This window comes from Ostrinia nubilalis, chromosome 8 (genome assembly GCF_963855985.1).
Source record: "Ostrinia nubilalis chromosome 8, ilOstNubi1.1, whole genome shotgun sequence".
Lineage (NCBI taxonomy): Eukaryota > Metazoa > Arthropoda > Insecta > Lepidoptera > Crambidae > Ostrinia > Ostrinia nubilalis.
In genome coordinates, this window is record NC_087095.1 from 11269558 (window position 1) to 11282127 (window position 12570).

At 34.7% G+C, this 12570-nt stretch overlaps 1 protein-coding gene across 1 annotated transcript in view; it reads right to left on the reverse strand.

Annotated features, from left to right (window-relative positions):
* LOC135073941 (chaoptin) overlaps nt 1-12239 on the reverse strand; it is a 35356-nt gene extending 23117 nt beyond the window's left edge. The window contains exon 1 of the mRNA XM_063968199.1: nt 12082-12239. The gene's annotated coding sequence lies outside the window, so the exon portion shown is untranslated. The remainder of the gene's footprint in view (nt 1-12081) is intronic.
* Nucleotides 12240-12570: the final 331 nt, after the last annotated feature.

A 12570-nucleotide genomic window follows, 5' to 3' on the forward strand; every position in this document is an offset into this window, starting at 1 on the left:
TTTGAAACCCCTCACCAAATGCCATACAACCAGTGGACCAAATACTTATTATAACCCTACTGTTCTACGCAACGGGAAGTTATGAACGTGTACTAGGTGATATCTTCCACATCTAACAGCCAACTGTGCATCGTATAGTGCACGAAGTAACAACCAAAATAGCTGCTATGAAATCGCTTTACATAAACATGCCTATTTCTGAGGAATAAGGGGACATCGCATATAGTTCCAAAATACTGAACTGTCCTATCGATGACATTGACAGCGGGGCGCCACCGTCAATACCGAATCGCTGGTTCCGATTTTTGCCATGTTGGAAACCATATAGTTGAACGATGGTAGCGCCCCCCTGTCATTGAGTTTGGTGGGACAGTTCAGCGTGGGTCATCTATAGCAGCATTTCCAAGAGTTGTTGATTTGTCAATTTGATGCTCTGTCAGTCAACAATGATAAATGTCAATTGTGGTTACGTTTCGGTCCACGATCGCCACTTAATAGATTTCAACAATAAAAAGTATCACATTTAAAATTATTTTTTTAATTAAATAAAAATGCAAGCATTAATTTTTTTATATGATAAAACGAGATTTATATATAATAGAAACTAAAAATAAACTGTTCTATGTTAAGTTGATTGAGTATATTTCCATAAAAGACAATACATAACCAAACGATGCTGCGTGTAATGGATAAAAGACGTAAAGTTATCATTTGTGTAAATGAAAACATACTTTTTTTGGTAAATGTTGCCATTATGTAAACATTTGAGAGCTGCTTAGCTGATCACGGCTTCAAATCCGTTGAGTAGCGTTTGAGAATACCATTTAAAATTGAAGGATACTTAAATTTAGGAGCCCGTCAGCTGAGTGACAGATTTGAGTAGTGTTTCAGTATTCGGCCGTTAGTATGTACCATAATTTTATGTATATTTTATTTATTTACTTGCAAGTGTCCAAACCTATCGGACAAGTTGCAGTTCGAAAAAATATTTTAAAAGTATTTAAACGAAATCAAAGTCACCGACATATTGAGTATATTGACAGAGCAGAGACAGAGATGCGCTTTTTTAATTCGATTTAAGTAAATAATGGTATGATCGATTAGACTAGAGTCTAATCATTAGACCTTTAGACGGGCGCAGATCCGCCGCGCCCGCAGCGCTTCAGTGGATTATTGCATTTTATGTATATTTAATCACATTTATTTACCTACATTTACATATTTACTCTTTTCTTTAAGTGTATACACTGTTTATGTATAAGTCCACTATTGCATGCCGTGGCAACCTATAATTAAGGCAGCACTTAGATTAAGTTTAATACGTTGTAAATATTGATTGTCTTCCAGTGTATGTCTTGTTGGTTGTCCTATTAAATAAATAAAATAAATATTTATAGCAACACAATGTTTAAAAATAAAATTTTTCAAAAACGATCAATTTAATCGATTATGTCTATTCTAAATGGACATCCCTATTTGTTAGTCAAATTGTCATTCACTCGCATCACCTTTTCTCTCTCACTCACTCTTGCTGTGTTGCTGTCTTGCTTGATCCTTCTTTGTGATTCGTTTGTGTTTTAGCTTTTATTTTCGGAACTTTATTAACTACAAACTTGGCTATTCAAACGGACTCTGATTGATTGCAATAACGACATACTCAGCCTGGGATTTACTGTTTTTGTGTGGCTCGGCCAAGGCTCGGCTGGTGGTTCTATGGTGTTAGAAAATGAGCAACTTAATTATACACAACAATGGGCAGCACCTCGATCGGTAAGTACCTACATTTTGCTCTGCAATCTTATGAATAAGTACTAGCCTTGCCAAACTTCTGAATTGCCATTCTCATGGCGGGTTGTCTTGAAATGAATGTTCCGCTATTATCTGTGGTTCAACCCTGGACAGTGTGGACAGCCAGGCCCGATTCGATTGTAAGAAACTAGTCGATGGTACAGCGCAATGGAGGCATGAGCGAAACAACAATTATGTTGACAATCCAGCTGGTTTTGGTGTAAATCTAAGGAATTATTTACTTTGACACTATCTCCCTGCTCTCAATGAAAGCTTGTTTTGTTTTGTTTTTTGGAACTAAGACTACTAGATTATTATTTTTTGTACATGAAATATATTTTCAAAATAACTATCAGGGGGTGATACTGATGCCAAAAATGCAATCAGTAAAATTTTTGTCTGTCTGTCTGTCCGTCTGTATGTTCCTTATAGAAACAAAAACTACTCGACGGATTTTAACGAAACTTGGTACAATTATTCTTCATAGGTACTCCTGGGCAGGTTATAGTATACTTAGGAATTCTCACGGGAACAGGAATTAGCGGGAAAATCCTTTTGTATGAAAAATCTAAACCGCTTAAGTTAGACGCTTTAAATTTCGCACGTAGGTACTTTAGTAAACTAATTCCCACGGGAACGGGAATTCGCATTATTATACATATAATTCTTGACAATAAATAGTTTTATTAGCAACTAGCGGCCGCCCGCGACTTCGTACGCGTGGATCCCGTTTTACCCCCTTCATCTATCTTACGCGGTTTAGATTTTTTCGTTCAAATGTTTTTTCCCGTTCACGTGGGAATTTTGCAATATCCTGTTGTAACTAAGCTTTAAGTTTATTAAGATACCTACATGTCAAATTTCAAGCGTCTAACTAAAGCGGTTTAGATTTTTCATACAAAGGGATTTTCCCACGAATTCCAGTTCCCGTGGGAATTAGTTTACTAAAGTACCTACGTGCGAAATTTAAAGCGTCTAACTTAAGCGGTTTAGATTTTTCATACAAAAGGATTTTCCCGCTAATTCCTGTTCCCGTGGGAATTCCTAAGTATACTATAACCTGCCCAGGAGTATGAAGAATAATTGTACCAAGTTTCGTTAAAATCCGTCGAGTAGTTTTTGTTTCTATAAGGAACATACAGACAGACAGACAGACAAAAATTTTACTGATTGCATTTTTGGCATCAGTATCACCCCCTGATAGTTATTTTGAAAATATATTTCATGTACAGAGTTGACCTCTCTACAGATTTATTATAAGTACCTATAGAAGATAGAAAATGGAAATGTACTTCTGTTATGCTAATAACCTCAAAATCTGAAGCATTTTTCCTATTGTAACGAATCTCCCGCTTATCCGTGCTTTAAGTATCTACACTAATATTATAAAGAGGAAAACTTTGTTTGTTTGGTTGTAATGAATAGACTCAAAAACTATTGGACCGTTTTTATTAAATTCTTTCACCATTCGAAAGCTACATTATCCACGAGTAACAGGCTAAATTTTATTTTGGAAAATAATAGGGTTCCGTAAAATATGTAGGTACCTACCTAATGTAGGCCACGCGCGCGAAGCCGCGAGCGAAAAGCTAGTGGAGTATAAGGTGACAATCGTTAAGTAATTTCACATATAAAAATCATTATTTCATTGCTTGGGGGTCTTGGGGCGAACGATGTATGGACGCAGAACAATATCCTTTATTTTCAAATTTAAGCAAAAAGCATTCTGTGGTTATAAAATACCTATGCTTATTTGCACCTAGTTTATCAATCACCATGTTAATTCCATGCTTTCTATCCAGTCGACTGCTCTAACGACAAGGGTGGGCAGTCGTTGAGATGACAGCGCGAAAATCGTCGGCATCCACTAATTATGACCCTTATGTACCACTATATTGACAAAGTTCTCCGTCTTCGTACGCGATATTGGAAATTTGGCATCTACCATCGGCTGATCTGACATTAGGCGTAGTCTGGCTTTGATATTCAATTTTCAACTGTATTACCTTGACAGTCAGTTCAAAATTGATTACTAGAAAATTATTTGACAGACGATTTCTACTCTCGACAAATGCATTTGAATTAGCCCACAGAATATTTCAGAATAATGACCCTGGATTGAAAGTTTACAATCTTTCTTAATTAAATAAAATATTAATCGTTAACTCTACTTTCCATCTGCTTCAAACAACTAAATACAATTTCTTTGTCCCATTATTACGTCTCTATTTTTTTAAATAATATTATTTCGTTTTATTTGTTGAATCGCACACTTACGTACTCGTATAAAATCTATATGCTTTCACATTGCAAGGAACAATATCCCAAATTATGAGCACTCCATTGTTTTGGGGCACTGCTACGCGCATCAAGATTTCGTTGGAAATGCTTTCACGTAGATTTAAACAATTTGAAGTGGTATGCAAACGATATGCTGAGACAGTTTCGTCCCTCTATTCTTGAACATGGTTGGGAACTTTCGGTGTTCCATAGCAATTAGCGAAATTAATTAATTCAAAATAACTGTGAATTTTCAGTAAAATTCCTAGCACTAGCCCATTATTTTTTTATTTATGTCATTTACGCGCGAATAATTAAAATATTTTTAAGTTTGTTTACTGAATAAACAAAAGCACTTGTTTATTATAAGTAACTTGAAAAATCGAACTGCTTAAGGCGGGAACCGAATCCAGAACCTTTCGCTTGCCGGGCTATTGCTCTTCCGTTTGAACTGATAATTTAGTTTGAGAGACGACTCTAACCGCTAAGAAACTTTAATAACTAAGTACATGTTTATTGTTTTCTTAATTTAGCAAACATCTTCCATCAAGTTTTCCCCCCAAATTCTCTTTAAAATACTCAAACACGAAGATGTTTCCATCAAAAATTTCCTCCAACGAAAAGTAACATGGGTTGCATAATACCTACTTATTATCACAAGTTCAATATGTGGAAAAATCTCCAACCCATTTCCTGCCCGCGTATCTGCATAAAACGAGGGAAAAAACTCTGGGGCAAGCCATTAGGAAGGACAAGGAAACTGCTTCAAGTGAAGGGTTAATCTGTACTCTGAAAAAATGGTCTCAGATAGCGACTACACTTTTGTTATCCGGAGTAATTTGAGATTGGGTGATTAGTATTCTTCTCTCGTTCCCAATATTGATAAAATCGCTCCCGCTCTATTGTAATGGGATTCTTTAGTGACGTCAGCAATATCCTCGGCCCTCCCCACTGATATTAAACTTGACGTAATTACATTTTTTACTAAGCTCTTGAACTGACGTCGGAGTGTTCAGCTTCTTAAGAATCATCCAGATTAGGAAGTGGTTTTGGCAGGTGGTGAAACGGGGGCTTGTTATATAATATTTGCAATGAAAAAACAACTTTGCAGATTGATATTTATATTACATGTACACAAATTTTAAAAGTATTTTGTTTATTTATTTTACCGTAGATCTTCTCATTCTCTACATTTAAAATGATTTTGTAATGGATTAGCTGACCAGACAGTCAATGATCAACATCTTGGCATTATAAATATTAATAAAAGTCCATACCTATCCCCTAGGAAAGATAAGATCAGTTTTGCCGATTTTGAACATTTTAGGGTCAGTTTCACAATTTAAGACGTGTTTGACATTGGTTAATTTAAATACGAGTATGTGATACGTCCAAATACATAATGAGTATTTCAATTGATATAAATTCATCGTACAGTCAATTTATTCCCAGTAAATAAAAAGGCTCAATAACGTTGAAAAGTGAGTTTATAAACCGCAGAATCAGGCCTTTAGAAAGGAGAACTTATTTAAACCTTCATTAAGGTCCAGCATTAACTTTTTGCAATCCCAACTAATATTATAAATGCGAAAGTAACTCTGTCTGTCTGTCTGTCTGTTACGCTTTCCCGCTTAAACCTCGCAACCGATTTTGATGAAATTTGGCATAGAGATAGTTTGAGTCCCGGGAAAGAACATAGGATAGTTTTTATCCCGGTTTTTGAAACAGGGACGCGCGCGATAAAGTTTTTCTGTGACAGACAAAATTCCACGCGGGCGAAGCCGCGGGCGGAAAGCTAGTCAAATATAAGGATTCCAATATTATGGCTGAAATTGCGTGAACCACTATCGCATTTTATTCAATGGCCATTGGATCTTTCCACATTTTGTGCTACATTTACGATGAATAAACTAATTTAGTTAATGAATGACCGCTTCATATTTAAACGTCATTAATTTTTGATGCTTCTTTTATGTTTGTTTTATCTTTCAAGCTACTTCTGAATAAATATTATTGAATAATTTAACATGACAATTTGGTGATGATGGAGAAATTATTTTGTTGGCTTGCTAAGTAATTTGTTAAAACAATCATTGAAGTTTTTATCGTTTATCTGACCTAATTGAAACAGTAAATAGTATTCATTATCTATTAAGTGCCAATCTAATCTCTAAGCTTAATCTCTTCTATGAAGTAAGATAAAATATAGGTCCAGTAGAACTCATACAATATAAACATAATATTATGTAGTAATAAAGAGTAAGTAAGTATGGCTAAAAACTTCGAGGCAACTTCTTTTTGAGGTTAAGACCTAAGTTAATCGATTAAAAAAATAAAAATTATGCCGATGGATTTAATTTTTTTATATTAGATATATTTTATCTTCTTCATATCATCATACTGATCCATAAGTATCGATTGAAGAAACGATCTAAATCCATCGGCCCAGGGATCAGCGGCCATCAATTTGTCAGTTTAGGTTTATGGATCATTTGGAGTCGACATCGCACGCGCTCGCGTTTCGTAATCTGACGGCCAGTGGACGGCCGGAAATTAGCGGTTTTTCTATTAGACGAATCGCTGCGATTATACTGTAAAAATAAACGTTTGTGTCTATAAGATTTTTAGCTTAGAAAATAATACTAATATGTGCCTTTATGGTTTTCACGTCGTTTGAAATGACAGGGCATATGAAACCAGGCATTTTTGTTTAAAAAATAGCACCTGCTAAAACTAAAAAAGAAGTCACACTACTAAGTTTTAATGCAGCAGTCGTCATGGGTTAAAAATAGTATAGCCGGCTTAGTAGTTTTATCATTATATGGATGGACTACAATTCACGCGAGATCTTTCGTAACTACATACAAGTGTAACAAAAAGTTTAATCCTGATTCGCATCAGGATAAACCTAACGGAATTATACAGTGTGAGTCACGTTAAAGTGTACATATGAAAATAGATAAAACTAGACCTATTTTTATCGACAAAAAAGTGGTCAGAATTTTTTTTAAATTTTTTTTTAATTTTTTATCGAATTTTTTTTCTTCCAATTACTTATTGTAAAGAAAACGTAATAACTTTTAAACTAAGAGGTATATCCTGATAAAATAAAAACAGTAATAATGCTAAATAACAGGCAATACTGAAAAAATACATAAAATACCCAGAAAATGCCAACAAATAATAAAAATGAGACTTTTTGAAAAAAATCTGCTTAAAAATTCGTATTTTTTTGGTTATTTGATAAATTTCTCAACAAAATGCCCCTATAATAGGTGGTTTTTATTACTTTGTATTATTCTCTATCGTATTATCTTTGTAAAACCAAAAATCGCATGTCTCTATCCCTATCACAACATTTGCTATGATCGTTTGAACAAAGGCCTGCCACAACATTATTCTCCGCTACAGGTAGAGACAATTTTAATTTTAACTAAAATGCTTATTTTACTTCGAAATCTTTTGTTTTTATTTAAAATCTAACTTGTCTTTATCAAAATTACAAATCTAGAGCCATTTTCAGTTTCGTTGTTAACGAAGCGTTGAATGGCGCGCCCGGAGAGGCTTAGTTCAAACAATCATTGCAAACGTTGTGATAGGGACAGAGACATGCGATTTTTGGTGTTACGAAGGTAATACGATAGAGAATAATACAAAGTAATAAAAATCACCGGTTATAGGGGCATTTTTTGGAGAAATTTATCAAATAACCAAAAAAACACGAATTTTTTAGCAGATTTTTTTCAAAAAGTATCATTTTTTATTATTTGTAGGCCTTTTTTGTGTATTTTATGTATTTTTTTATTATCGCCTGTTATTTAGCATTATTAATGTTTTTATTTTATCAGGATATACCGCTTAGTTTAAAAGTTATTACGTTTTCTTTACAATAAGTAATTGGAAGAAAAAAAATTCGATAAAAAATTAAAAAAAAATCTCAAAAATTTTTTGACCTCTTTTTTGTCGATAAAAATAGGTCTAGTTTCATCTATTTTCATATGTACACTTTAACGTGACTCACACTGTATAACAATACCAAAAGATTAATTAGGCATGTAAATAATAATCATAACCGTATCTGTTTAGATAAATTACCAAAGCTTTCGGTAACAGGTGAAAGATATTTAAATGGCAAATTATCAGAATGATATTCTAATCGCTACAGAACTGTTTTGTAACAATAACAGAACATCGTACAGTTTCAATTGTAACACACCCTGTATTAGTTTGGAACTTGTTTTGTTCCGCGGAGCCCACTGTTTCCATTCTAAACAATCACTGCACATATTTCAGGAAATAAAAGTACGCCGCGAGTGTATTTTAAAGCGCATGTTGTGGGAGGAATATCTTTTAGAAATAACATTTTCATTCCTGCATTGAAAACTGGTATCATTTGAGGTATTAAAATGACTCTACATTTACATGTTCATTAAGTTTTAGTACGATTACTTAGGCTGAGTAGCACCACCTTATTTTAACCGTGACTATGACGATAACCGGTGCTTATTGACAAATTTTTGACGTTTGATAAAGCTAAAGTAAAATGGTGCAACCCAGCCTTAATTTGATTAACTTTTTAGGAATATTTCTTTTGAAATAGGTAATTAATCAACCATGATGTCACGCTACGTCGAAGCAGTAGACCTCATGAAGCTTATGTGCTTTAAAAATGCCATTAGGAGCTGTTATAGTCGTAAAGTTCTGATAATATCTTTCAATTTCATTCAAAGAAGGAACTTTGACTGACTTAGAAAATGTTTTTCACATGAAAATCCGTGCTAGAATCTTGTTTTCAGCGAATGGAGTGGAAAAGATGCTCACGTCGTCAATATTGGCAACTCTATTGAATTACTCGCTAAACTAAGTTTATGGTATTTTTTACTCGCTGGCAGGAAAATGAGGAGTTTCTTATATAAGTGGTTAATAAAGTGTTGTATCTTTTATCTTTTGGGACATTACAGACACGAAAAGGCAACGTCATAAAGCTAACTATTATTTTGCGTGACAGCTGTGTTATAACTATACCATTATATGTAGTTCATTCATTCAAATAACTTTTAGTTTAGACAAAACTTATAGCCTAGGCGCAGACCACCGGCATTTGGTGGGCCGATAGTTGGGTCGGGATGTTAATTAGTATAGACATGTATGAAAGTGAGCACATTACATCGGCTGATTCTTCATACAAATTAAACCCAACTATCGGCCGTCTAAAATTCTGTAGTCTGCAGGGAAATGAATAATAACGATTGCTCATCTAAAATAACCGTTAGCAACCGGTAACAAGCTCCAAAATGCAAATTAACGAGCACTCAGAACCGTCTGTAGACTCAACGATTGGTAAACAACGATCCCGGAGTGCCATGAGCCTATTTGATTTTTCTTTCATTTAAATTAAAACGTGCCGTTGCCCGCCCATAAAGCAGAATACGACCCAACCTAAATACTTGGTTCATAATTATATAATACACTCGGTGTCAAATAAATCGCACCTCCCGCGACAAGCACTTTCAAGCGTATGCATCCCCACTTCTCACCAATATTGGTTCCATTTGAAAGCCAAGTTCTAAACTTCATTTCATTAAAGGAAAGGTTTTTACCCCACAAATGTGTCTTTAGAAGGATCCACAGTCTCTTCTTAAAGCGACAAGTAGATACCTACGCTTGAGCCAACTTTTATGGTTATAAAACTGTTAAATTGGGATTAATCGCTATCCATCTGTCAAAAAGGACACGTGAGATCATTATTTGGTTTTATAACCACAAAAATTGGTCTTATTGGTCCTAAATGTGACGGGCAATAGTTATTGGTTTTTTCAAGTCTTTATGGTGACTGTTAATGAAAAAATGAGTTTTTAAGTTTATTAATTGTGGAGCACCATGATTGTTTCAGAAGAAAATCTTTAAAGTTCTTGTCGCGGGAGGTGCGATTTCTTTGACGCCGAGTGTAGTAGATGCCAAACAAAGCTTCTTTGAAACAGCTTATTAGCTACGTCTCATATATCAAAGTTGTTTAGCACTTTGGATTTCTAATATCTGACGTAATATGATTTGCGACGCACTTTGACGTCTAAACTTTGTTCTTAGTTTGTCCCCGAAATTGGGTTTCTTTGTGTATATCAAGTAAAATGAACTTGGCCCATAGAGACTACGAGTATTAGGTACAGTCTGTTATTAGGGCTTTGTCTCAAAATGGAATAGAAGAAAGAACTAGGTAATTTACATTTTCACAAGTCAAATTTCCCTTTCAAATTGAGTTAGATATAAACTAACACGTTCTAACTCTTATTCTAAAACAAAGCTCAAACCTTGGTTCGTACCTACTCAAGTGTATTATTTATGCTAAGGTTGATATGAAAGCTGTGAACTTCTTAACAACCTTTTTAGGGTTTAATCCTTATCTTTATTATCTTGTCGTTACAACACAAGCTTTGATGAGTTTAGGCCTAGATGATTGACGTGAAATTTATTTAATCGATTTTATAAGTAAGTTTTGAGTCAGATTTCTGAATTAAGACCGCATCGATCTTTAAATTTTGGTTAACACAGAGTATAGATTTAAATACAGGCATATAAACTACAAATAATGTATATTTTATTTAGATAAAGTTAGCTAAATCCATATTAAAATTTTCACTACAACCCAAGATTTTCACGTTAAACGGAATTTCAACGGAACTGTTAGTAAAGTTGGTTTAGAATTGATCCAAAACTCAATTATAATCAGACAGTAACTTGATAAGACTAATATCACAAACTTGTTCGGGAAAACATTTAATTTTGAGCTACCGAAATTGATTTTGCTCAATTACCCTCTGGTGATTAATGTAGGAGTTTAAAGACTTAATTAACTTTTACGGAAGAAATGAGGTTAAATTTTAGTTAAATTTTACTCGGACGACGGAATCAGCATTACCTGCTTGTTTTTTTTTTGAGAAAATACTTAGCTAAAGTATTGTAAATTTTCTACGTCATTCATTCAACGTAGGTAATTTTCGCTTCCATACTGCTTAGATTAAAATACTTTAAAATTAAAGCTCAATGAGTAAAATTGTTTATTTTACCTCAATTTTAGGAAAGGTCTTACAAAGAGCTTTCATAAAATACATTTATTACATCTTTTTATTTGAACTGGGTTGACAAAGTTAGCTCTCATCGATCAACACAGACAATAAACAAAATAAATCGACCTCGGCGTCCAAAAAAATCAATGTTCGACTTTTTTGCTGTCTGGACCACATTGATATACTCCACTTCGCGCCAACAAATGATTCTTATCCGTCACTCTCGAGATACGACCCGGGCCTGACGAGTGTCGAGTGTCAGAGCTGTCATTTTGGGTATACCCACCAACATCATAACACAATATGCACTTTATCCCTTCACATTATGTACTAAAATAGAAAAACACCGAACCAAACGGGTTACAGATCAGAAAATAGATTTGTTGAGTGTTTCGTAGCCTTAATGTCTACAGATAGTTTATGTCGCTTGGTTAACCGTATATCGTGTGACCTAAAAGTTTTACAGCTGAAATTATTGTAACGTATTATGGGCTTATGTTTATTATCTACTTTCGTCGTAGCTAAAATAAACTTGTGTTATTTCACCGGTGAAAGAGGGTGCAGAGATTTAAGTGGCGATGAAAGTTTCATGACAACATGTACCGCACGTGTCTCTTCTTAAAATATTAATAACAAAACTCTAACACAATATTTTACTTAAGAATCTCGTTGCAAACTTGAGAAGCTTACTGTTAAATTGGTTCGGAATCCCGTAGGCCTGTAATTAATTCTTTACAGAGTTAAATTTCTAATCAATCTATAAGTAAAAGTCCACCGATATTGGCCGCGCAAAGTTTGCCGAGGGGAAGTTTTGGCGAGTCGCGCACCGTCTTAAAAGGATTCATTTCCACTCAGAAACAGGTAAACCTTTTCAGGTAAATAGAAACTTTTCCTCTTACAAAAAAAATCACTTCACCTTATTCATAAAATTATAAAACACTGAACTTACCGTAACTTTTCAAGTGATTTCAATCATTCCAACAGAAATCCTGGTCTACGTAAACAACTGTAACTTGTTCGAAACTTTCATGCACTGTCCGCTGGTCGAGAGAGTTGTCCGCGTGACGTCACGGGGCGTCCGCCTCGTCTTCCCTCCGGTAACCGACTGGCTGGAGCAGGACCGGAGTCTGCGTACTAGAACATCCCTACAGATTGCTATATGGGAATAAGCGCTGATAAATTACATACATACACGCGTAACGCGGGCTACGCCGTTCTTGATTAGTTTGAAGTCGGCCGCTAATGCGTTAGACATGCACAACACTCAGCGCTTCCTTAGTCTTATTTGCTCCGCTATTAATAGTTCGTTAGTGTATACGATATGTTAGGGAAAGTAGGGCTGTAGTATATTTTTGACTCTAAAATTAGAACTACTTACTAACTAGTTACTCTTTTAAAAAGTTTTTTCTGTGAGAGGATGATTAAGCTTAATGTACTA